Genomic DNA, 22731 nt, shown 5'->3' on the forward strand with positions numbered 1-22731 from the left:
GTTAAATGTAAGATGAGGTGCTAATGTCATCATAGGATTAAGAATTAAATTTGTGGTAATCTTCAATACTTCTTAGGAAATTTTGAAGATATGGATAAAATTATGGGTTTTAGAAAACAGGCCAAATGTATACTTCTAAAAATATCCTTTAAATTGATGGACTTAGTAGTTGTTTGGCTTTATATTCAGTAAATTGATACCATAAAGAGAATGATATTATAATCCTAATCCAATGCAGTTAATTCCTCCCAAACTTCAGGGGATTAAGGCATTCTTTCAAGAAAAAATAAAATGATATGTCCAAAAGAAGATATTATGAATGTTAATAAATTATAATTTTTAAATATTGAGTCTCAATCTTACAATGTAAAATCAGTTTTTTCTTTGCATGATAGTGTGGGACTCTAAAAAATGATCATGGCAAGGTGAAACCAAGCAAAAAGACTTAAATTATCAATGGGAAAATTAGGATCATTCCATCACCTTTAAAATTTTTTGTCAAAGCATTACAATTTTTCTTATTTTTGGTTATAAATACACAGTTGATCCTTGAACAATGTGGGGGTTGAGCTCATGAAATCTGTGCAAAACTGTGCAGAGGCTGGCCCTCTATATCTGTGTGGTTCAATATCTGTGGAGTGTGTAGTGCTGTAGTACATATTTATTGAAAAGAATTCATGTAAAAGCAGACTCCCATAGTTTAAAACCATGGTGTTCAAGGGTCAACTGTATAGAGAAGTTGAAAAAAATAGTAACACTAGTATTACTTTAGCACACTGTCACTGAAAACACTGAAACCAAGAAAAATAGTGAAAACACTGAAAAGAGACTGTGGTGCTGGAGAAGACTCTTGAGAGTCCTGTGGACAACAAGGAGATCAAAAGGAAATCCTTTTTGATTTGAAGTCAAAAGTCAAATCCTAGAGGATTTGATCAAAAGTCAATCCTAAAGGAAATCAACCCTGAATATTCATTGGAAGTACTGATGCTGACCCTGAAGCTCCAGTACTTTGGCCATATGATAAGAGCCAACTCAGGTGAAAAAGACCCCTATGTTGGTAAAGATTGAAAGGAAAAGGAGAGGAAGGCAGCAGAGGATGAGATGGTTGGATGGCATCACCAACTCAATGAGCATGAGTCTGAGCAAACTCGGGGATATAGTGAAGGACAGGAAAGCCTGACATGCTGCAGTCCATGGGGTTTCAAAGACTTGGACGTGACTGAATGAGTGAACAACAATAGCAACACTGAAAACGGTAGAAATGTCCAGAATTTAAATGTTTTATTTTCTTGTAAATATTTATCTATAGCAATTTTAGCCATGCTTGCCTTATTCTCATCATATCACTTATAGATATGGAATATCTTTTCTAGGCCTTGGTGAACTTTCATAATTCTTTCTAAGAATGGATCAGTTTCCAATTAACACTGACTTTTTGATACATTGAGGGTTCCTCAAATGTGAAATTTTCTGTAGGCATCACTTAATCTGAGACACCTTCGTCCTTTTGACACTGTTATTTTCCTCATTGATGTTCATAAGTTTGCCTTCACTAAGTTCCTTTAGGCTCATATCTATAATTTCTCATCCAGTGGTGGTATCAACATTCCCCAGGTCTGCTATATCTCCTATGGCTTCATTTAGATTCAATTCAAATCTCACTTCTAGCATTTTCATTTTCATCTATGTTGGCTGATTCCCTTTTTCTACTTTTGTCCATATAAATATCACATGGGTTTATTATTGGAATACAAGGAAATAATGTAGGTATAGTTGACTTCAAAACAATCTGGAGTTAGGGGGCCAACTCTTTCTGCAGTTGAAAATCCATGTATAACTTCCCAGTTGGCCCTCCAAAACCACAGTTCTACACGTGCAAATTCAACTGACCTCTGATCATGTAGTACTGTAGACTGTATTAACTGAAGAAAAAAGTCATCTATAAGTGGACTCATGTTGTTAAAATCACATTATTCAAGTGTCAACTGTACACAATTTGCTATCTGTGCATGGAATTAATAGTCACTGACAAGCTTTGAAAGAAGTGTTGTGATTGATCATTGATGTCATTGATTACTGATTGTACATTTATTGTTTCCACTGTCTTTCATAGAATGAAGAGCTACTAGTAAAGTCTGTGCTTTGTTCAATTACTAGTATTTAATATATTGTGGCAACTGAAATTTGAGCCATGTTGTTGGGGATTTGGCATTATTTAAATAAACCATGGTAACTGAAACCTTTATATATTGAAATTGCATAAAGCAAGGACAGCATATATTAGAAAAAAAGAAGATTGTGTTGGTCATGGATCCCTAGAATTCAGTTCTGGGTTTACTTTTGCCAAGTGTACTATCTGAAACCTTTAAAAGAATTAGCTATAATACTTAATATTTAAAAGACACAAGAGAAAGGACAATAACTTTTTATTTTAAAAGGCTGACAAACAAGGATATATTGAACAACACAGAGAGTATAGCCAATATCTTATAATAACTACAAATGGAGTATAACATATAAAAATTCTGAATCACTATATCATATGCCTGTGATTTATACACAGTTTTATGTAAACTGCACTTCAGTTTTTTAAAAAAGCTGAAAAAATACCAGAAGTAATATATCATCCAAAGAAATAAGAAAATTTAAAAATTATCATCTTACTTAGAGAGCATGGCAAGGTAATTCAGCTTGTTGTCTAGCATCTGTTGATCAGAATAGATTTTCTTTTTTAATTGGTTGTTTAGAAAAGGTTTTGTGCATTCTGTGCATGCTCAGTCGCTTCAATCATGTCCACCTCTTTGCATACCCGTGAGTTGTAGCCCGCCAGGCTCCTCTGTCCATGAGATTCTCCAGGCAAGAAAACTGGAGTGGGTTGCCATGCCCTCCTCCAGGGCATCCTCCCAACCCAGAGGTCTAACCCACATCTCTTACATCTCCTGTATTGGCAGGCAGGTTCTTTACCCCTAGTGTCACCTGTGCATTCTGCGGATTTGGGCGAGTGTATAGTGGCATATGGGCTTCCCAGGTGCACTAGTGGTAAAGCACCTGCCTGCCAATGTAGGAGACATAGAGACATGGGTTTGATCTCCAGGTGGGGAAGATATTAAATTCTAATTGGGCATTAAAAATTAAATAGATATTTTCAATGCCAAACTCATGTTAGCAAACCTGTGATTAAGAACTTTCATAAGAATAATTTAAAAATTTTCTAGGCAGAGCACAAGGCAGCCATAAGTTTTCTTATTATTTCCCTGTTCATATGGGTGGATTTTCTTTTTTCCTAACCCAATTTCACTGAGGGTGTAGTAAAAAGTCCCATGCATGCGTGCATGCGAAGTTACTTCAGTTGTGTCCAACTTTTTGTGAGCTTACAGACTGTAGCCCTTGAGGTTCCTCTGTCCGTGGGATTCTTTAAGGAAGAATACTGGATTGGGTTGCCATGCCCTCCTCCAGGGGATCTTCCCAACCCAGGGATCAAAAGCACTTCTCTTATGTTTTGTATATTGGCAGATGGGTTCTTTACTACTAGCCCTACCTGGGAAGCCCCCAAAAGTCCCATGACAACTTGCCTTTTGGGAAGGGGGTGATCTCAAGACATTAGCTCCTCATTCATGTGGCTATTATAGACGTAAGTCTTGGAAACCAACTCATGAAAATGACCTGGGAAGCCTAAATGTCAGCTTCCATGTCCCACTCTTATTTTCAATGTCTTATTTGAGTTAAATTCTTAAAGATTTTATTCATCTTGTGAGGTCAGCATATGTATGTATTAATAATTTACAAACCTATAGCTTACCTGATATACCTCTGTGTTGTGGTAGTGTTTTCTTGTTCATTTCTTGGCTTTTGTTTTACAAAAAAAAAAAAAAAAAGCATTTTACCTGTTGTTAATATATTTACAGAAGGAAAACTTAAGGTCCAGTGAGAAGGCAATGCTTTAGGTTTCAAAATTTAGCCAAGGTGGTGGGCAGCACTTAGAATGAATGGGTAGGGAAGAGTGGTGATAAAAGAGAGAAGAGACCCAGGGGACTCAGGTTAAACGTAAATAGAGAATGTTATAGAACCATAGAAAAGAGGTCCAGGAGGTAGAGAAAGAAAAGACTATGTAAATAAAAATAAATGTCAATACAAACCAAGTCAAAAAGTGTTAGAGTTGAAGCAGAATTGGAGAATGTCAAATTCTTTTAGTGCAGTCATTTTACAGTGGGAGAAATTGAGACCCTGGGCAATAATCCGTGTATTCTAGTAAGAAGTTTATCCTGGATCTCAGGGTGGTACCCTTCCCACTGCTGTAGATGTGAGAGGCAGGAGGACCCAGAACAGAAGCAGAGACTGCTGCTGGGAGCCAGGAAGGGGAGAGAATCACTTGAAGAAGTGCTGATGGGGAAATGAAAGACCAGTAAAAGGCCTGTGTTATGGGAGGTAGTGTGGTTTCTTGAGCAGGGAAGTGGTCAGGATGTCCCATCCATATGAGTTTATTCTGTGGGGATCATGTGTATCTAGACAGCTTATATAACCACTTCCTTCTTTCCCTGTTACACTTCATACAGATTTCAGACTCTTGGATAAATGTTCCCTGATATAGTCTGTCGGTTTCCCTTCTTGCACATCTCACTCCTTTCACCTCCTTAACCCTTTTTGTTGGGTAATGATACATTAATATATGAACCTTTGTGTATAAAACTAACATATATAGGAGTTTGGATTATTTTTTATGAAATTAAATGAGCTATTAATAGCATGAACTTGACATGATGAAGTTTGCTTTTTTTTTTTTTTTTTGTAGCGATGATGACCATAGTGCTGAAAAGATAGAGAGAGGGTTTGGATTGCATTGTCTAGATAAGGGGTTGTGGCCTTGACCTGGGTCACATGTGATGAATGCAGAACTAAATGATAGTGAGGTTAGAGAGGAAGAGGCATATTTTATAGATTATGAAGACAAATGCCATGGTGACTGTGAGGAGTAAAGGAGAGATACATTTTCAAAAAATGCAGGTTTCTAGGTTTCTGTTTGAATGAGTGGATGGGCATTGCCTTGTCAGGGGGTAGAGCTGATATCATCTTATGTCCCCTAAATATTTTTTTTCTTATTCCTATTCTTTCCCATGACAATAGAGTGAATTTGTTCTTTGGTGACTCCAGGAGAGAAACTGGGTTTGAGATATTTCTCAACAACTTCTTCCTGCTCTTTGTCTCTGAAGCCAAGCTGCTCTCAGAAGTTTCAGCTCTGGTCTCTCCTCCATCCCCTGACTTGATCAGAAACAGACCCTCAGGCTTGTAGATTTTCCAGAATTGCCTGGACTAGATGAGTGTATTAGTCTGTCTAGGCTGCATAGCAAAACACACAACCTGGGTTACATAAAACCACAGACATTTTCTCACAATTCTTTGAGTCTGGTGAAGGTTCTCCTTTTGGCTTGCTTATAGACAGCCACCTTTTTGATATGTCCTCATGTGACCTTTCCTCAGTGCATGTGGTGAGCGGGCGGGGGGGGGGGGGGGGGGGGGATAGGAGAAAGAGAGAGAAAGGGAAAGAGAGAGAGGGAGAGAGAGAAGGTGAGATTTCTCTGGTGTCTTTTCTTAAAAGCTCCCACACTCAGGACATTATTTAACCTCATATCAATACTTTCTTAGAGGCTTCATTTTAAAATATAGCCACACAGGAAGTTAGGGCTTCAACATATGGATTTTGGGGCTTGAACAGAAACAGTTTATAAGAGTGAGTAAGTCCACTTCAATTTTCAGTGCCAGCAAGATTACTTGGATTACACACTTAAGGAAAACTCTCTAGGAAGTTTATCAGAAATTAAATTGACAATTTGATGCACACATCTTATCCTCTCTATCTGTATCTCATTTGGTTCTGAATTCAGGAGAATGGAAAGAATACTATTTACTGGGTTCTATAATATGGCAACAGAGCAGGACCCTGCAAGACCTTTCTGGGAACAAACCGAGTGTTCTCTGCTTTTGTCTGTAGAAAAGCTTTCCCCTCCTAGTCCTTCTCTGAATTCCCAAAGGCAAACTTAATTGGAGAAGTGAGGAAATGCAGAAACAAAGGAAAATAGTCAAGCATGACAAGACAATATTATAGTTTAGCTACAATACACAGTCAACAACCTTTAATTCCTCCTCAAGGGACATAGATAATATTCCAAACCATATCTGTGTGCTATTTTGCAGGTGCTAAAACCTTTGTCAGGTGAAAGAAGTTCACTGCAGGCTGACCACCAGCAGGTAATTCCAGACTAGTTAGAACCAGAGGTTGATGATTTTCACTGCTGAAATACCACCCAGTTACCTCATCATCAACCCATCAGAAGGGTGTGCATCTTCTGATCACACACCTGGAGACCTTCTCCTTCATTCAGCCTTTAAAAAATCTTTCCTTGAAAGCCTTCAGTGAGTTCAGGTATTTCGAGCATGAGTTGCCCATTCTCCTTGCTTGGTCCCATGCTGGGCACCTTGCAATAAATGCTGTATTTTCCTTCACCATCACTCAATGTCAGTAGACTGATTATACTGCGAGTTGGACAAGTGGACTCAAGTTTGGTTTGGTAACAATATTAACCAGTAAAGCTAGTTGTGCTGCAGTTATAAATAAATCTGAGAATCTTAGCGGCTAAAGACAACAAAGTATATTTCTCCTGCAGCAAACCTCATGTTGCCAGACAGCCCTGTTTTCCTGTAACTGCCATCTGTAAGAGGTGACTGTTGGGGTCCTTTAGTGGGCCAGAACCTGCTGAAAATGAAAGAAAGAGGCTGATATTCCCTGGTTTATGCAGAGAACCAATAAAAACCTTGACACAGGGCTTTCATTGCTCACAAAGGCACAGGGCGCCCTCTCGAGGGGGTCTTGGAAGCCCGGGCAGGAGAGTGAGCATTGCGGGTTTCTATGCTCCAGAGAATTAGCCAGAGAGAGACAGGGATAAAAAGAAAAAAGAAAGACACAGGAACCCAAGCTCTGATGGAGCAAATGTGCTTTGATGATCTTTCTGTGAGTATATATAGGCTGTTGTACAAGAAATTTCTTTCGACAATGATAAAGATCAGAAAACCAAACAGACAGCAACTGTTACCAAGGGAACAAGGGACTAATATTGGTCACAAGGTCAGGAGACAATCCATATCTCAAGAAAGAAGATCGAGATGAAGCAGTTTTGTTGTAAAGAGAATGTTTACTGAAGGAGATTCAAGCCTGTCTCATATAATGACCTCAGTCCTGGGAGCAGCTTGCCATTCCACTGATAAGGAACAGATGATTTATGAGAAACAGCACATAGGAATCCTCCTGTTAAACATTCCCTAACAGGTGACCTCCAGGATGGCACTGCATGGCAAGATGATCAGCTCCATTGCCTACATGGTCAGGCCTGGAGGAAGCTACATCTCCAGCACACTGCATTTCATTGCTCAGAACTCAGCAACATGGCCTTGAGTCAATTACTGGAGAGAAAAACAGAGGCATTTTAAGAACAGGTTACTAGGCAAAAAATATGGTTAACATGTGGCATTATATCAGCTATAGCTTCCTAAAATCTCAAACCAAGTGCTTGCTAATGACAAGAAGATTCAATAAAGATGAGATCTGGTGCTTGTGAGTGATTTGGGTGGGGCTTAAATTGTGTTTGGTTCTTGGAGGAGTTTGGAGGTCAAAGAGGTTGCCAAATATCTGTATCCAGAAGTCAAGGAAAGCATGGAAACAACCCCATGTCAAGTTGCCCCTCCCATTGTCCTTGCTGAGTTTTGGGTAGTTTTTGAATAGCTTTTGTCCCATATCTTTGGCGATTTTCTAGAAATCTAAAGTTGGTTATTTTGAAAATTTTGTCCAACTATTATAATCAATATTTGGAGAAAGGACTTGCTGAGCTTCTAACTCTGAGATTCAGGATGTCCTGGTCTACATTGACATTTAATAACATGATAGATTGAACAAACAGGAGTTTCAATTCTTAAAGCAAAATGCAACAAGGAGCATAACTGCTTATCAAGTTTGTAATACACCAGAAGTCAGGGTGATTTAAAGCATAAAAATTTATTTGTCTCCAGAGGATACATTGTAGGGTAAGAAAACAAATCTTAAATTACCCCACATCATAGTTTTGGTGGTAGGGTTTCTATTGTTGTTCTAAGACTGTCATGCGTATATAGGCTAGTGAGAGAGTGTACAGTGGGACAGGGAGATAGTATAGAGTATAGTGTATAGTGAAATTAGGTGAGTACATTTGTGTTGATTCCCTGGGAACCAGGATTTTCTTTGTGGAGAAGAGTAGTTGATATGAGATGGATGAATAAAACTCTGTAGTTTTAAACTTGAAGTATATATAAAAGTATAAAATATATTTATTGCAAGTACAACTTAAAAAAATCATAATATTTAAGCTTTAGAAAAAGGTCCTAGCCACTTGAAAATTCCCCAAACCAATGCTTAGGACCCAGATTATGGTTTCCACATATTATTTTCCCATTGAAAGTCACCAAAGCATCTTGGAGAAATGGCTAATTTCTAGTTTGGGGTAGGAAGTTTCTACAAGAGTCTGGAACAACTTTGCTGTACCAGAAGGTAAAGGGAAGCTCAATGATAAAGGCATGTTGAAAGGATTCATAAGTGACTGGGTTTAAAATGTTCCCATGTCACAGCTGGGAGTTTGAACCTCAAGAAATGGCCAGGATGGATTCAAATATTTTTAATATGCTGAAATTCATGATTGTTCAATAATGCAAAAACCTACCCATTGTTCTGCTAGGAAGCCGTATAAACAATTCATTCTCTCGACAATTGGTAAATATATGGAAAGAATCAAGTACTCATTCTGCCTTTGGTTACCTCAGGGTAGTGAGATAGTTACTTAAAATGAAACTTTTTTAGAAATGTTCTAACTTAGAAGACATGATACCTTCACACGTCCCCTACAGAAGTACCAGATCTAGGTAAGTTGTTCTTGAGGTGAGTTCAGGGACACTTGCTTGCTCCTGACATGAGTTCAAAGCTATTTTTACACCAACACCAAGATGTTATTTGAGTGTATATTGTTTTCCAGAGACTATAGGACATCAGATTGTATTTGGGAACAGATATGAAAAAATAGCTGTGTTCTACTAAGTCAGATGTTCAAGAGAACTGCAAAAAGCATTTAAAAATTCTCTATTACTATTAGTTTATTTTTACTTTGAATAGTTAATAATGTATATTTTAAAATGTTAATTTTTACCCCTAATATAGTATGCATCTATTATATATGTATGTATCTATCCACCTATTTAAAATTCTATCCCTCACACATTTCTTGTGGGAATGTAAGATTGTACAGGTGCTATGGAAAACTGAATATTACACAAAATTAGACACTGAGGTAATCATTTCACTCAGCAATTCCGCTTCTGGGTGTAATACCCATAATGACTGAAAACAGATGTTCAAAGAAATATTTGTACATGGAGGTACATAGAAGCACTGTTCACAATCAGTTCAGTTCAGTTCAGTTCAGTCATTCATCTCAGAAACCTGTCCTCGATATCTCCTGTATGTCCTCGATGCAGGGAAAGCAGAACTGCAGAAGCAAGGTTAGTCTTGTTCTCTCCCCAAGACTTTTCTATTACGTCCCGCCTCCTTCTTTAAATTCAAAAGTGGAGAACACCTAAGTTGAGAAGTATTTAATCAATAAATGATCTGATTCCCATAGGAGTGGAAGAGGCAACTGTCCAAATTTGTGGGTTTCTGAATCCCCAGGCTCTGGATTAGAGTCATAATCTGACATTCTTACTGCACCTTACTAACCCAGTGAAGCCTGAAGCCTGGCTGTCCAGTAGCACCACTCCTGGGCCTGGCCGCCTACTGCTGGTGTGCCACGTCTCAGGATTCTACCCAAAACCTGTGTGGGTGATGTGGATGAGAGGTGAGCAGGAGCAGCCTGGCACTCAGCAAGGAGACATCATGCCCAGTGCTGACTGGACTTGGTATCTCCGAGTAGCCCTGGATGTAGCGGCTGGGGAGGTGGCTGGCCTGAGTTGCTGAGTGAAGCACAGCAGTCTAGGAGAGCAGGACATCATCCTGTACTGGGGGTGAGAAGGAACTGGAGCCCAACTGGGGATGGGAAGAGGTGGTCTTCAAGAACAGGGGGCACTCCTGAGGAAGGGGTTAGACTTGATGGGTGAGCTAGGGAGGGAGGAAGGAGAGGGGGAAGAAAGAGTGACGGAGGGAGAGATAGGAAGGGAGAGACAAAGAGAGAGAGAGTTTGAGATTCATTTCTGGGACTCCAGTGCCAGAGGAATGAAAATAGCTGAACTAAGGTAGGCAATAGGTAAGAGTGAAGGACTATAAGATGGGATGGGGCAAGAAGAACAGACTGTGGGTGGCTGTGAGAATATGACATCTGGGAATATGAAAAAGAGAATCAGAAATGTCCAATCATCAAAAGCAGGTAAGCACAAAAGTGAGTGTGGACACCTGGGTGGGCAAGAAGGCCTGGAGAACCAGAGAATGGGTTTGAAGTGATATCCCTTTGTCTTCTCCCAATTGCCAGGACACCCCGCATCCATTGGCTTGTGGCAATAATAGTGCCCTCCTTGATCCTTTGTATGTGCCTTGCATTATGGTTTTGGAGACGCTGGTGAGTTTTCATTTTTTAATCTTTTAATTTCTGTCAATTGTTTTATTTTTTCCCTCAGTTTTATCTATTAATATCATGTCTTTTTAGCCTCAATATTTCACTAGAAACTTTCCCCAACTTCCATCTGTAGGTAAATTTATTTAAAAAAAATTGCAGTAAATTACATCATGGAAAATTTACTGCATTAGCCATTTTTACACATATAGTTTAGTAGTCTTAAGTACATTCACATTTATGCAGCCAATCTCTAGAACTCTTTTCATCTTGAAAAACTAGAAGTCTATGCCCATTAAACCACTTTCCCCAATCCTTGCTCCCTCAGACCCTGGCAACCACCATTCTACTTTCTGTCTCCATGAATCTCTATACTCTAGGTACCTCTAGAAGTGGAATTACTTGCCTTTTTGTGAATGATTATTACATTTAGCATTATGTCCTCATAATTCATTCATGTGGTGGCTTGTATCAGAATTTCTTTCCTGTTTAAGATTGTTTTGTTTACTTGTTGATCTCTCAACAGACACTTGGGTTATTTCAACAGTCACTTTTTGCCTGTTGTGAATAATGCTGCTATGAACATAGTGGACAAATATCGCTTAAGCTGAGCATTTTTTTGCTTGTGTTCTTAACAGGTCATTTCAGAATATCTCATGAGCCCTGAATGTCTCCTTTTTCACTTGGAATAAGTATCTAGGAACCCTGAAACTCAAGTTGTCAGCCTATGAATCAATCACATCATATTTTATCAAATGATCATCATATTTGGTCAAATCATTGTTTATGTAGGTTGTAATATAAATCATAATTTATACCTTAGCAGAAACATAAATGCAAATTGTTATGAGACAATATCACTAGCAGGATCCACTCAGATATCAGAGATGTGATTTGTGAGAAAGAACATACCTTGGAAAAAATGAAATGATGTACACAACTTCATGGTGACATGCCTTTGACTTCTTATTTAAAACTTTTTTTTTTGCTTCTGCTGAAATATCATTTTTCAAATTGAACTAACTGTAATTATGCTGAGATAATTGTATTTGCAGAGCTGCCGAGCATCTTTAACAAAGTGTCTCCATCTTGGCCTGGATGATTTTCTGCCTATAATGGTTAGCTGAGCAGCTTGTTTCTCCAGAAAGCCTTCCTTAATGCTACAGTGGAAGTAACACTCCCTTGACTGGTATCTTGCATAGATCCACTTTACTCATACCCAGAACACTATGGTTCTCATTGTTTTTCTTTTCTTTCTACTTATAAGCTCCTTGAGAGAAGAGCTTGCTCTTGGTGGATTTCTGGCCCAAATCATGTTTTTGTGTGTAGTGTTTTTATTGTTATTCTAAAGCTATCTTGTGTGTATAGGCTAGCGAGATATGGTGTATAGTGAGACAGCTGGATAGTATGGAATACAGCATATACTGTGTTTAAGTGAGTACATGATTGTGTTGATTCACAGGAAATGAATTTTTCTATGTGGAAAAGTTGATGTGAGTGAATGAGTAAAACTTTGTAGTTTTAAACTTGAATTGCAAGTATAAATAAAAAACCATAATATTAACACTTAAAAAAGGGTCCTGGCCACTTAAAAAAACCCTAAAATGAAGGCTTAGAACTCAGATTAAGGCTTTCACATAATATTTTCCCACTACAAGGAACCAAAGTACCTTGGAGAAATGGCTGATTTCTGGTTTGGAGCAAGAAGTTTCTCCAAGAGTCTGGAACACCTTTGCCATACCAGAGGAAAAGGGAAGCTCAATGATAAGTGTATGATAAAAGGATTCATAAGCGTCTGGGGTGAAAAAACTCCCATATCATAATTGGGACAGTTTGAGTCTCAAGAGAACCAATGGCTAGGATTTGATGTTGTTGTTTAATAGTTAAGTTGTGTTGAATCTTTGTGACCCCACCGACTGCAGCATGCCAGGCTTCAGTGTCCTTCACGGTTGCCTGGAGATTGCTCAAATTCATGTCCACTGAATCAGTGACGCTATCTAATCATCTCATCCTGTGCCACTCCCTTCTCCTTTTGCCTTCCATCTTTCCCAGCATCAGAGTCTTTTCCAATTCATCAGCTCCTTCCATCAGGTGGCCAAAGTGCTGGAGCTTCAGCTTCATCATCAGTCTATCTAATGAATATTCAGGGTTGACTTCCTTTAAGACTGACTGGTTTGATCTCCTTGCAGTCCAAGGAACTCTCAAGAGTCTTATTCAGCCCTTCAGTTAGAAAACATCAATTCTTTGTCACTCAACTTTCTGAACAGTCCAACTCTTACATCCGTACATTGTCGTTGTTGTTCAGTCTCTCAGTCCTGTCCGACTCTTTGTGACCTCATGGACTGCAGCACACCAGGCTTCCCTGTTCATCACAAATCTGGAGTTTGCTCAAACTCATGTCCATTTAATCAGTGATGCTATCCAATAATCTCATCCTGTGTTGCCCCTTTCTCCTCTTGCTCTCAAACTTTCCCAGCATCAGGGTCTTTTCCAATGAGTCGACTCCTCACATCAAGTGGCCAAAGTATAGGAGCTTCAGCTCAGCATCCATCCTTCCAATGAATATTCAAGGTTGGTTTCCTTTAAGATACACTGGTTTGATCTCTTTGCTGTCCAAGGGACTCTCAAGTGTCTTCTTCAGCACCACAGTTTGAAAGCATCAGTTCTTAGGCACTCAGCTTTCTTTATGGTCCAAATCTCACATCTGTATATGAGTACTAGAAAAACCATAACTTTGACAATACAGACCTTTGTTGTCAAGGTGATGTCTCTTCTTTTCAATATGCTATCTAGGTTTCTCATTGCTTTTCTTCCAAGGGCAAGTGTGTTAATTTTGTGGCTGCAGTCATCGTCCACAGTGATTTTGGAGCCCAAGAAAATGAAATCTGTCACTGTTTCCATTTTTGCCCATCTATTTGCTGTCGAGTGATGGGGCCATGTAAGGCTCAGAGAACTGCGCTCTGAAAGGAACACTCAGGGTCAGCCTCTAGTGGACTGACAAAGTGTATTATCCAGCTGCACAGTTTTATGGTCTCAGGGAAGAGAGCATAAAGCCGACTTGCATGTAGCCTTTCTCGATAAACATCAAAGCATTCAAGCATAAAATACAGTTCCCACTGCCCAAGACATAATATAGCTTTTGCAAAACTCTAAAGGGAGTCTTATCATGTAACAACAGTCCTTGTTCCCAGAAACAGGTGGTCAGAAAGAAGTCTTCCAACGCCTCAAGGCTGGGTGTATAACCCTTCCTTATCCGTTCCCAGCCTCAGGCACTCGGTGAATGCTCATAACCCTTTGTTATGCTCGTTCCAGCTTCCAACCTTCGCCATGAGAGGAGCAAATACATTTCCAGTATTTGCTCAAAGCCTTCCAGCTCCTCCACGTTTCCTCCCTTTTTCCTTAAGAGCAAGGACTGTTGCAGCCATTTTTACTCTTGCTTTTTGGGTGGCGGTGGCTCAAGCATGTAATGTTTGGAATCCTATAAGAACAATAACAAACAATAAAAAGATCAGCACATAAGAAGCCATCGTATGGGGTACCCAATTTTTTGGATTTAGAAAGGAAGTGCTAGCAGATAGTGTATTATAGAAGTCAGTGTTATATAACACAGGGGGAATGTTGTTGAAGGTAGATGTGATTTGTTGCTTCAGTTTTCTATATCTAGACTAGTGTTTGATTTTCGAACCTAAAGGATGTAACTTTATTGTTCCCAAGGATATTTAGTGGCATTGTATGTCATATTGGTCAAACAGAAAGTAGTGAAATTCCAGTGACACGGCAACTTCAATTGTACCTGTAAAGCATGCAGATCATCCCCCACATACATAAGGGAAGCTTGTAGGTCATCTAAGTGTATTGTATTTGTTGATCTATCTGAGCTTGTTGGGCCCAGAGATCATTAGAATCCTTTTTCCAGGCAGTAATGAAATCATGATTTTGAACAGAATTATACAATGCCATTCCAGAAACTGTACTAACGGTTATGACTGAAATAATACCCACTATAGCAGCTCTGATCCAGCCAATAAAGCATTGGCTTCTTTTTAGGGATTCTTTCAGAACAAAAGACAATAACATGGAATCTGACCAGGGTTCAGAGATCTTAACTGGAACGCATAAGTCAGTCCTTTGCCAGACTAAAAACAACCCTGTCTTTAATAACATTAATTGGCACACTATGATTTAAACAGGTATACAAATGACACTCAGTGCAGGACAGAATTGAGCCATTACTCCTAAATTGTCCAATAGCAAAAAGATATGGAGTGTTTACACAAGCTCGAACATAACTGGTATAATTATACTCAATAGTGTAATTTTGTGGAATGGAAATATGTGCATAAGCATACGAGACGCTAAACCGAGACAAGCAAGCAGGAATTTTCCAAACATGCCAGTGTTCAGGCCCCAGGACTGGACTGATTATCTGGGGTCTGGGAGGTGAAAGACGTCTGTTGTACCAGTTCAAAAGTTCATCGCGTTGATGCCAGAGTCCTGTTTGTGTTCTGTTAAGATGTGGTGCTTAAACATTATACCACTGGCACGTGTTATTATTTTCTTGTGATTCTGAGCTATTCACAAAGAGTCCATGAGGCCCCCAATCTACAAAAGTCATGTTTGCGTGAACAGAGACTTTTCCAAGCCTTCTTCTATAGGTGGACCAGTCCATTTCCGGCACAGACGATTTTTTCTTCCAAGATATGCTGTCACAAGGAGGCTCAGAAGGCCTAAATAGATAGTGAGTGAAGTTGGCTATTTGTCCATGGTAGGTAGTATCTGTCCAGTTGAGAACAAAGGTCATGGTAGCAAACATTCCAAGACAGAAAGAGCCATTTGAGAAAGAGTAAGTCCACCATTGTGGATATAGACGGAGACACAAAGGGAGGGCGCTGAAACAGATTGGGAGCATTGGATACGTAAGTGTTAACTGTCTTTCCTTCCTCTTTTATTCGTGGTCCTAGATCTGACCAGGGGGCAGGAAAATGTAAGCTATCATTTGTGAAAACCACAGGAGATGATTTTGTCTAATCCACCACTTGTAAAAGAGGCGGGTTAGGGATATAAGCCCAATAGGTGTAATTACCACTTACTGCAGAAGCACAGGTTAAAATGGCCTGTTGGTCATCAATAGAGTATCCTCAGCTCGTCTTGTGGAGAAGGCAATGGCACCCCACTCCAGTACTCTTTTGCTTGGAAAACCCAATGGACGGAGGAGCCTGGTGGGCTGCAGTCCATGGGGTCGCTAAGAGTCAGACACGACTGAGTGACTTCACTTTCACTTTTCACTTTCATGCATTGGAGAAGGAAATGGCAACCCACTCCAGTGTTCTTGCCTGGAGAATCCCAGGGACGGGGAAGCCTGGTGGGCTGCCGTCTATGGGGTCGCACAGAGTCGGACACGACTGAAGCGACTTAGCAGCAGCAGCAGCAGCAGCAGCAGCAGCAGCAGCAGCAGCAGCTCATCTTGACAGATTTTTCATTTGTGCCCAGGTAGGAAAAGGCGCATTTGGTCAGGGACATTTCATTTTCTTGCGGTCTTTCAGTGTCATCTGTTGCAGTTTCCGTTTTAGTGCTGTTTCCGGTCGGGGGGTGTGGAGCAAGGCCTGCCCCTCTTCTGACTCTTCTGAGTGGGACCCACCGTTCAGTTCCATCATCTAAAGCGACAAGACAATATCCCTTGCCTAGGAACTTAAGTGTTCCTGGCTGCCATTGATCAAGACATTTAACCCAAACAGCAGTTTGCTCAGGCATACGCGAGGGTGAATCAGAAAAATGTCGCTCTGCTTGTGTTTCCTGACTGTGTAGAGGCAAATTAAAATAATTGATTGTTAGAAGGGCTATAGGCAAGATGGCTTTAGGTCCATAGGGGTCCCTTAGCTTATTCCCCCTGTTTTGTTCATTAAGAACGAGCTTGAGTGTACGGTGGGCCCGTTCAAAGATGGCTTGGCCCTGAGAGTAGTACGGGATGCCAGTAAGATGGCAAATATCTCATTGATGTATGAAATCACGAAAAGCATTGGCTGTAAAAACAGGACCATTGTCCGTTTTGATGGCGGCAGGGATCCCCATCATTGAAAAACATAGTAGAAGGGCTGTGATGGCAGCTTTAGTAGTCTAGGTGGTGGAAGGAACTGCCCAAATGAAGCCAGAAAAGGTATCTATGACTATAAATAAAAATTTAAAAGGGGGCAGTTTGTAATGTGTAAAATCAGCTTGCCATTATTCATTTGTTTGTAAGCCTCTAGGATTAGTCCTTTGGGGACTAGTGATAGTGGACACCTGGAGAGCATTATCAATTTCTGTTTTTGCCAAAGGTAGGTAAATCTTAGTAGGGTCATATCTAGCTATAGTGCATAAGTGAGAGCATGCAAGAAAAATGATTTTCTCTATTAAGTCTATATAGGAAAGAATGTGTTTAGTCTGTTTGGAATGGAGATATACCCATTCAATAGGGTGATTATCCTGTGCTATAATGGCTGTAGGAGATATCTTGGTACCAAAAACATATATCTGAAAGGGGGAATTGTAATGAATACAGTATACAAATGTTTGTGGAATCTTCTGTTCCACCAATTGTAATTCTTTCTCAGCCTCAGGGGTAATTTGTTGGGGACTATTCAAATCAGAGGAACCGTCTAATAATTTGAATAAATTTTGTAAAGCATATGTGGGAATCCCCAAGGTAGGTCGTAGCCAATTAATATCCCCGAGAAGTTTCTGGAAGTCATTGTTTGTAAATTACCCCATCTGATAGAAAGTTTCTGTGGCTTTACGGTGGAGCCGTCCATAAAATATCCAAGATATTTAAAAGGGGAGTGGTGTTGTAATTTATCTTTTGCTATTAGTAGCCCATGATTAGTTAAATTAGTTATGACCTCATTACCTAATAAATTTAATTGAAATTCTGAGGGAGAAGCCAATAAAATGTCATCCATGTAATGAATGAGATGTACCTCAGGAAATTGTTGTCTGATGGGCTGCAAAATTTTTGTCAACAACGAATTGACAGACCATAGGGGAGTTCATCATACCTTGGGGCAGGACCTTCCATTGATACCGTTGAACAGGAGATTGATTATTAATACAGGGCAATGAGAAGGCAAAGCGTTGCCTGTCCTCTGGATGTAAGGGTATAGTGAAAAAGCAATCTTTTAAATCAATAATCATAATAGCCCAGTCTTAGGGACCATAGCAGGGCTTGGGAGTCCTGGTTGTAATGTTCCCATAGGAATCATTATAGTGTTGATATTCCTTAAATCTGTTAACATTCTCCATTTACCTGATTTCTTTTTGATAGCAAAAACTGGTGAATTCCATGGCGATTGAGTAGTTTCTATTCTATTTTGTTGTAGTAATTCAGCCACCAAAGTATGCAAGGTGGACAGTTTCTCTTTTGATAGGGGCCATTGAGCTGTCCAGATAGGTTTATCAGACTTCCATTCTAACTTCAGTGGCTTTATCTCAGTGACCCCTAAGAAAAAGGTTCATTCAATTGTATAGTCACTTGAGCTTGTTGTAGAAAGTCTCTTCCCCATAAGTTTAATGGTAATGGGGCAATGTACGGTTTAATGTAAGCAACTAATTGATCAGGGCCCAGGGCTTTTTTTTTTTTTTAATTTTTTTTTGATTTTAATTTTAATTTTTTTTAATTTTCATTTTTACCTTATTTTACGTTACAATACTGCATTGGTTTTGCCATACATTGACTTGAATCCACCTCGGTGGGTTCATGTTAGGGCCCAGGGCTTTTAAGTAAGATGAACTAACATTAAGTTTGGGCTGCATCTGCAGTTCCTATTCCCACCAGTTGGTGGGAGGCTAAAACCGTAGGCCAATCTGAAGGCTATTCCTCTATTCTTATGATGGAGACATCTGTCCCAGTGTCTAACATTCTTTCAAAAGTTCTTCCTCTGATTTTTAATTTTAACATGGGTTTATTGATTTCTTTTATAATAGTAGAAAGGGCTGCAGTAATGTTGGTACTCCTAAAGCCACCTGTTCTGGTATGTACCCTTTTATTAAGTGGGGGCACATAGGGTAATAGCAATAGCTGAGCAAATCTGTCACCCTTTTGAAAATACAAGTTGTGAGTCACATGGAACATTACTGCAATTTTACCTGTGTAAACTTTATCAATGATCCCAGTATGTGCAATTATTCCATGCATGGTGCTGTTGCTTCATCCCAACAGGAGGGCTATAGTATTTTTTGGTATAGAGCCAAAATATCCAGTTAAGATTTTCATAGGATTATTTACCATTAATAATTCCATATCTCAGGGAGCAGGAATGTCTACACATGTACTATGTCTGGTAGCCGCTGTTAATTCAGTAATATTTGGTTGTCCTCCTTGTTTAATGGGGCTATCGGAGAGCCCTTGTTCTAGTTTCCCAGAGGAGGTGTTTGGATGGGTAAGGAATTACCTTGTTTATTGAATTTAGAGCAGCATTTATTTAGCCAATGATTCTCCTTTTTACATCTTGGGCAGAGCCTGGGGGGCTTAGTTTTAATAGCCCCTCCTTTGTCAGGAGAAAGACGTGTTTGTCAAGGCAAGCGACACTGTTTCCGCATGTGTCCTGGCTTGCCACAATTAAAACACTTAACTTTATATTTTTGGGAAGCATTTAAGGTTTTTAAAGCAGCTATTTTAGCTTTATGTTGAATTGTCCCCACATTCTGGCAAGCTTTCAAATACTCCATAATTCCTCCTTGCTCCCTAATGGGTCTGATAATAGCCTGACAATCTTTATTAGCATTATCAAAAGCCAGTTGTTTCAAAATGATTTTTCACAAAGATGTATCCTTAAGACTGCGATCAATGGCTTCCTTCAATTTACTAATAAACTGAGCACATTCTTCAGTTGGTCCCTGCAATATTTTTACAAAGGATCCATCAGAGGTGGAACTGTCGATTTTAGCCCATGCTCTGATAGCTTTTTTAAAAAATCCAGTATAATATGGGTGGCTGCACAAATTGTAATTGCGCAGCAGTTTCAGCCATAGCTTTGGTGCCAGTGAGAATTTCAAAATTTAGTCCAGCAGGGTTTCCCTTGCTTTGCTGTTCTTGCAAGATTAATTTGGCTTTATCCGTGACTCACATTTGCCACTGTAGTAGCTGTTGTGGAGTCATAACCATTTTAGCAATTAAAAAAATCTGCATGAAGCCATTGATCTGCCTAGCCCCAAGAAGTTCCATACAGTAGGGTGAGGTAGGTCTATACAACATACATGCCTTTTTGAATTGCGTGAGCAAACCAAAATCAGGTGATTGCCACTGATTATGTCCAGGTTGAGGAGTATTAAATTGGACAGGAAAAGCCCACTCACAAAGAGGCATGTCCTGAAGAGGAATGCTAGGAAACGGGGGAGCAGTAGCGGCAACGGACAGCATCTCGGCGGGCGAAAAAGCCGGTGTTAGAGGCTTGTTAATATGAACTCGCGAAAAGCAAGGTGAAGGTGGATCAGGGCCCTCTGGTAAAGTTGATTGTTTAACTGCTTTCAGCATCTGTGACTCTTGTTTGTCCGTAATCTGCCCTAGCATTACATTTTTCTGATTTAAAACCTCTGATAGATCTTTCTTTTCTAATTCATATTAAGGCAGGGATCGAACAGTTTCAACCTTTAAATTTCCTCCCAAGCCATCTAATTGTTTCTAATGGCCCATAAAAGAGACCAAGTTACCCACCATTGTGAGGGAATTTTTACCCCCTGTCTATAAGCTTTTAAAACACTATTTTTTACTCTGGTCTAAGTCTGTAAATCTAAGGTTTCTTCCTCTGGAAACCATGGATTATATTTAACCACTGTCTGGTAACAGCTAGTTAACTGCTCTTCTAGCAGATTAACCCCGTATTGTTTCAAGAAATGATGCATGAGATAAACAAAAGGAATCTTACTTGTCTGATGTCTCATCCTGCTTACCTCGCTTCTGCAGGAGTGTGGACCTTGTTCAAAACCAGTCTGCTGCTTTGAGCACCACGTTGGGCACCAGTTGTAAGGCTCGGAAAACCGCACTCTGAAAGGAACACTCAGGGACAGCCTCTAGTGGACTGACAAAGTGTATTTTCCAGCTGTGCAGTTTTACGGTCTCAGGGAACAGAGCATACAGCAGACTTGCACGTAGCCTTTCTCGATAAACATCAAAGCACTCAAGCATAAAATACAGTTCCCACTGCCCAAGACATAACATACCTTTTGCAAAACTCTAAAGGGAGTCTTATCATGAAACAACAGTCCTTGCTCCCAGAAACAGGTGGTCAGAAGGAAGCCTTCGATTGCTTCAAGGCCGGGCGTATAACCCTTTGTTATCCATTCCCAGCCTCAGGCACCTGGTGAATGCTCATAACCCTTTATTATGCTCGTTCCAGCTTCCAACCTTCATCTTGAGAGAAGCAAATACATTTTCAGTATTTGCTCAAAGCCTCCAGCTGCTCCACAGGGCCAGCTGCCATGATCTTAGTTTTCTGAGTATTGAGTTTTAAGTCTGCCTTTTCACTCTCCTATTTCACCTTTATCAAGAGACTCTTTAGTTGCTCTTTGCTTTTTCCATAAGGGAAGTGTCATCTGCACATCTCAGGTTATTGATATTTCTCCTGGAAATCTTGATTACAGCTTGTGCTTCATCCAGCCTGGCTTTTTGTATGATGTACTCTGCATAGAAGCTAAATAATCAGGTTGACAATATACAGGCTTGATGTACTCCTTTCCCAATTTTCACCAGTCTGTTGTTCCATGTCTGGTTCTAACTGTTGCTTCTCGACCTGCATATAGGTTTCTCAAACCATCTCTTGAAGAATTTTCGAAAAATTGTTGTGATCCACACAGTCAAAGGCTTTAGCATAGTCAATGAAGCAGAAAGTGAAAGTCGCTCAGCCATGTCCAACCCTTTGCCACCCCATGGACTGTATAGGCCAAAATACTGGAGAGAGTAGCTTTTCCCTTCTCCGGGTGATCCTCCCAACCCAGGGATCGAACCCAGGTCTCCTGCATTGCAGGTGGATTCTTTACCAGCTGAGCTACAGGAAAACCCTCAATGATGCAGAAGGAAATTCTCACATCCATACTCCATGTGTATGTAGTTTTAATGCACCTTTTTTTTTTTTTTTGAGTTCCCTTCCTTTCTCTGTGTTCCAGCAGATGTTAACAATTTGATCTCTGCTTCTTCTACCTTTTCTAAATCCAGCTTGGACATCTAGAAGTTAACTTTTGACACTAGGTTTAAATTACAACATTAAAACAAAAGTAATAGCACAGGCTACACAGTTGCTTGAGTTTCCTTTGTTTAGTTTATCAACATGCCCAGAATCCAGAAATGGAAAAGTTAAAAGCACCAAATCAGTGAGTAATATTTATAAGAGTTTATTGTGGATATAAAAACAGTTCACAAATGGGGAGATTCCAAATTAAAAGATTGATGTGAAGTTCAGGGTCATGAAATTACAGAATGATTTACTGAGTAGAAATGAGGAAGTTATTAATTTTTACAATGATTGGTTACAGGAGTAGAAGTTTCTCTTGCCATTTTTAGGTAGTTGACTTCTGTTTCTTTTATGATTGTCAGAGCCATTTATGAAACAAACCTAGCTTGAGTTACACTTACTTTGGTGAAATAAGTTGGTTTTAGTTTTCTTACATGGCTTAAATGTTTTCGACTATCAAGAAATTCTCACATCCATACTCCATGCATATGTAGTTTTAATACTCTTTAGATACTGTGACCGCCACTCAGACTGTATAGGATTGCTCAGTAGCTGTCCTCAGGCAACCATTAGATACCAGCTCACTTGGGCAATTGCCTTGTACTTCAGTGGAAGGTCCTCTGGTGTCCTCAGGCTTGCAGAAATCTTACCTCTAGACCTGAGGTGTGTGTCTTCCTTGATCTTGGAGTAGACTTTAAGGTACTTGTATTTATTTTTCTAGGGAACTTAAGGCAATCAGAGGTAAATTTTCACCTTTTTGTCTCTACCATCTCAGTCTAATTTTCACCAGTAAAGAAAAGATCTTGTTTACTGATCTTCTTGATTGGAGTAATTGAGATTTTGAAATAATTTGTTTCCACTCAGGATTTCCCTTTGATACCATGGGCCACTGACAGAGGAGCCTTTATAGTATTAGTGTGGAG

The 22731-nt window shown here is 39.7% G+C and overlaps 1 long non-coding RNA gene across 1 annotated transcript; it reads right to left on the reverse strand.

Moving 5' to 3' along the window:
• Positions 1-8016: 8016 nt before the first annotated feature.
• Positions 8017-21113, reverse strand: LOC132658249 (uncharacterized). The gene is made up of 2 exons (XR_009597582.1): positions 20532-21113; positions 8017-14088 (listed from the first exon to the last, which is right to left on the reverse strand). It is a non-coding gene; the product is annotated as an uncharacterized LOC132658249 (long non-coding RNA).
• Positions 21114-22731: the final 1618 nt, after the last annotated feature.

This window comes from Ovis aries, chromosome 1 (genome assembly GCF_016772045.2).
Source record: "Ovis aries strain OAR_USU_Benz2616 breed Rambouillet chromosome 1, ARS-UI_Ramb_v3.0, whole genome shotgun sequence".
Classification (NCBI taxonomy): Eukaryota; Metazoa; Chordata; class Mammalia; order Artiodactyla; family Bovidae; genus Ovis; species Ovis aries.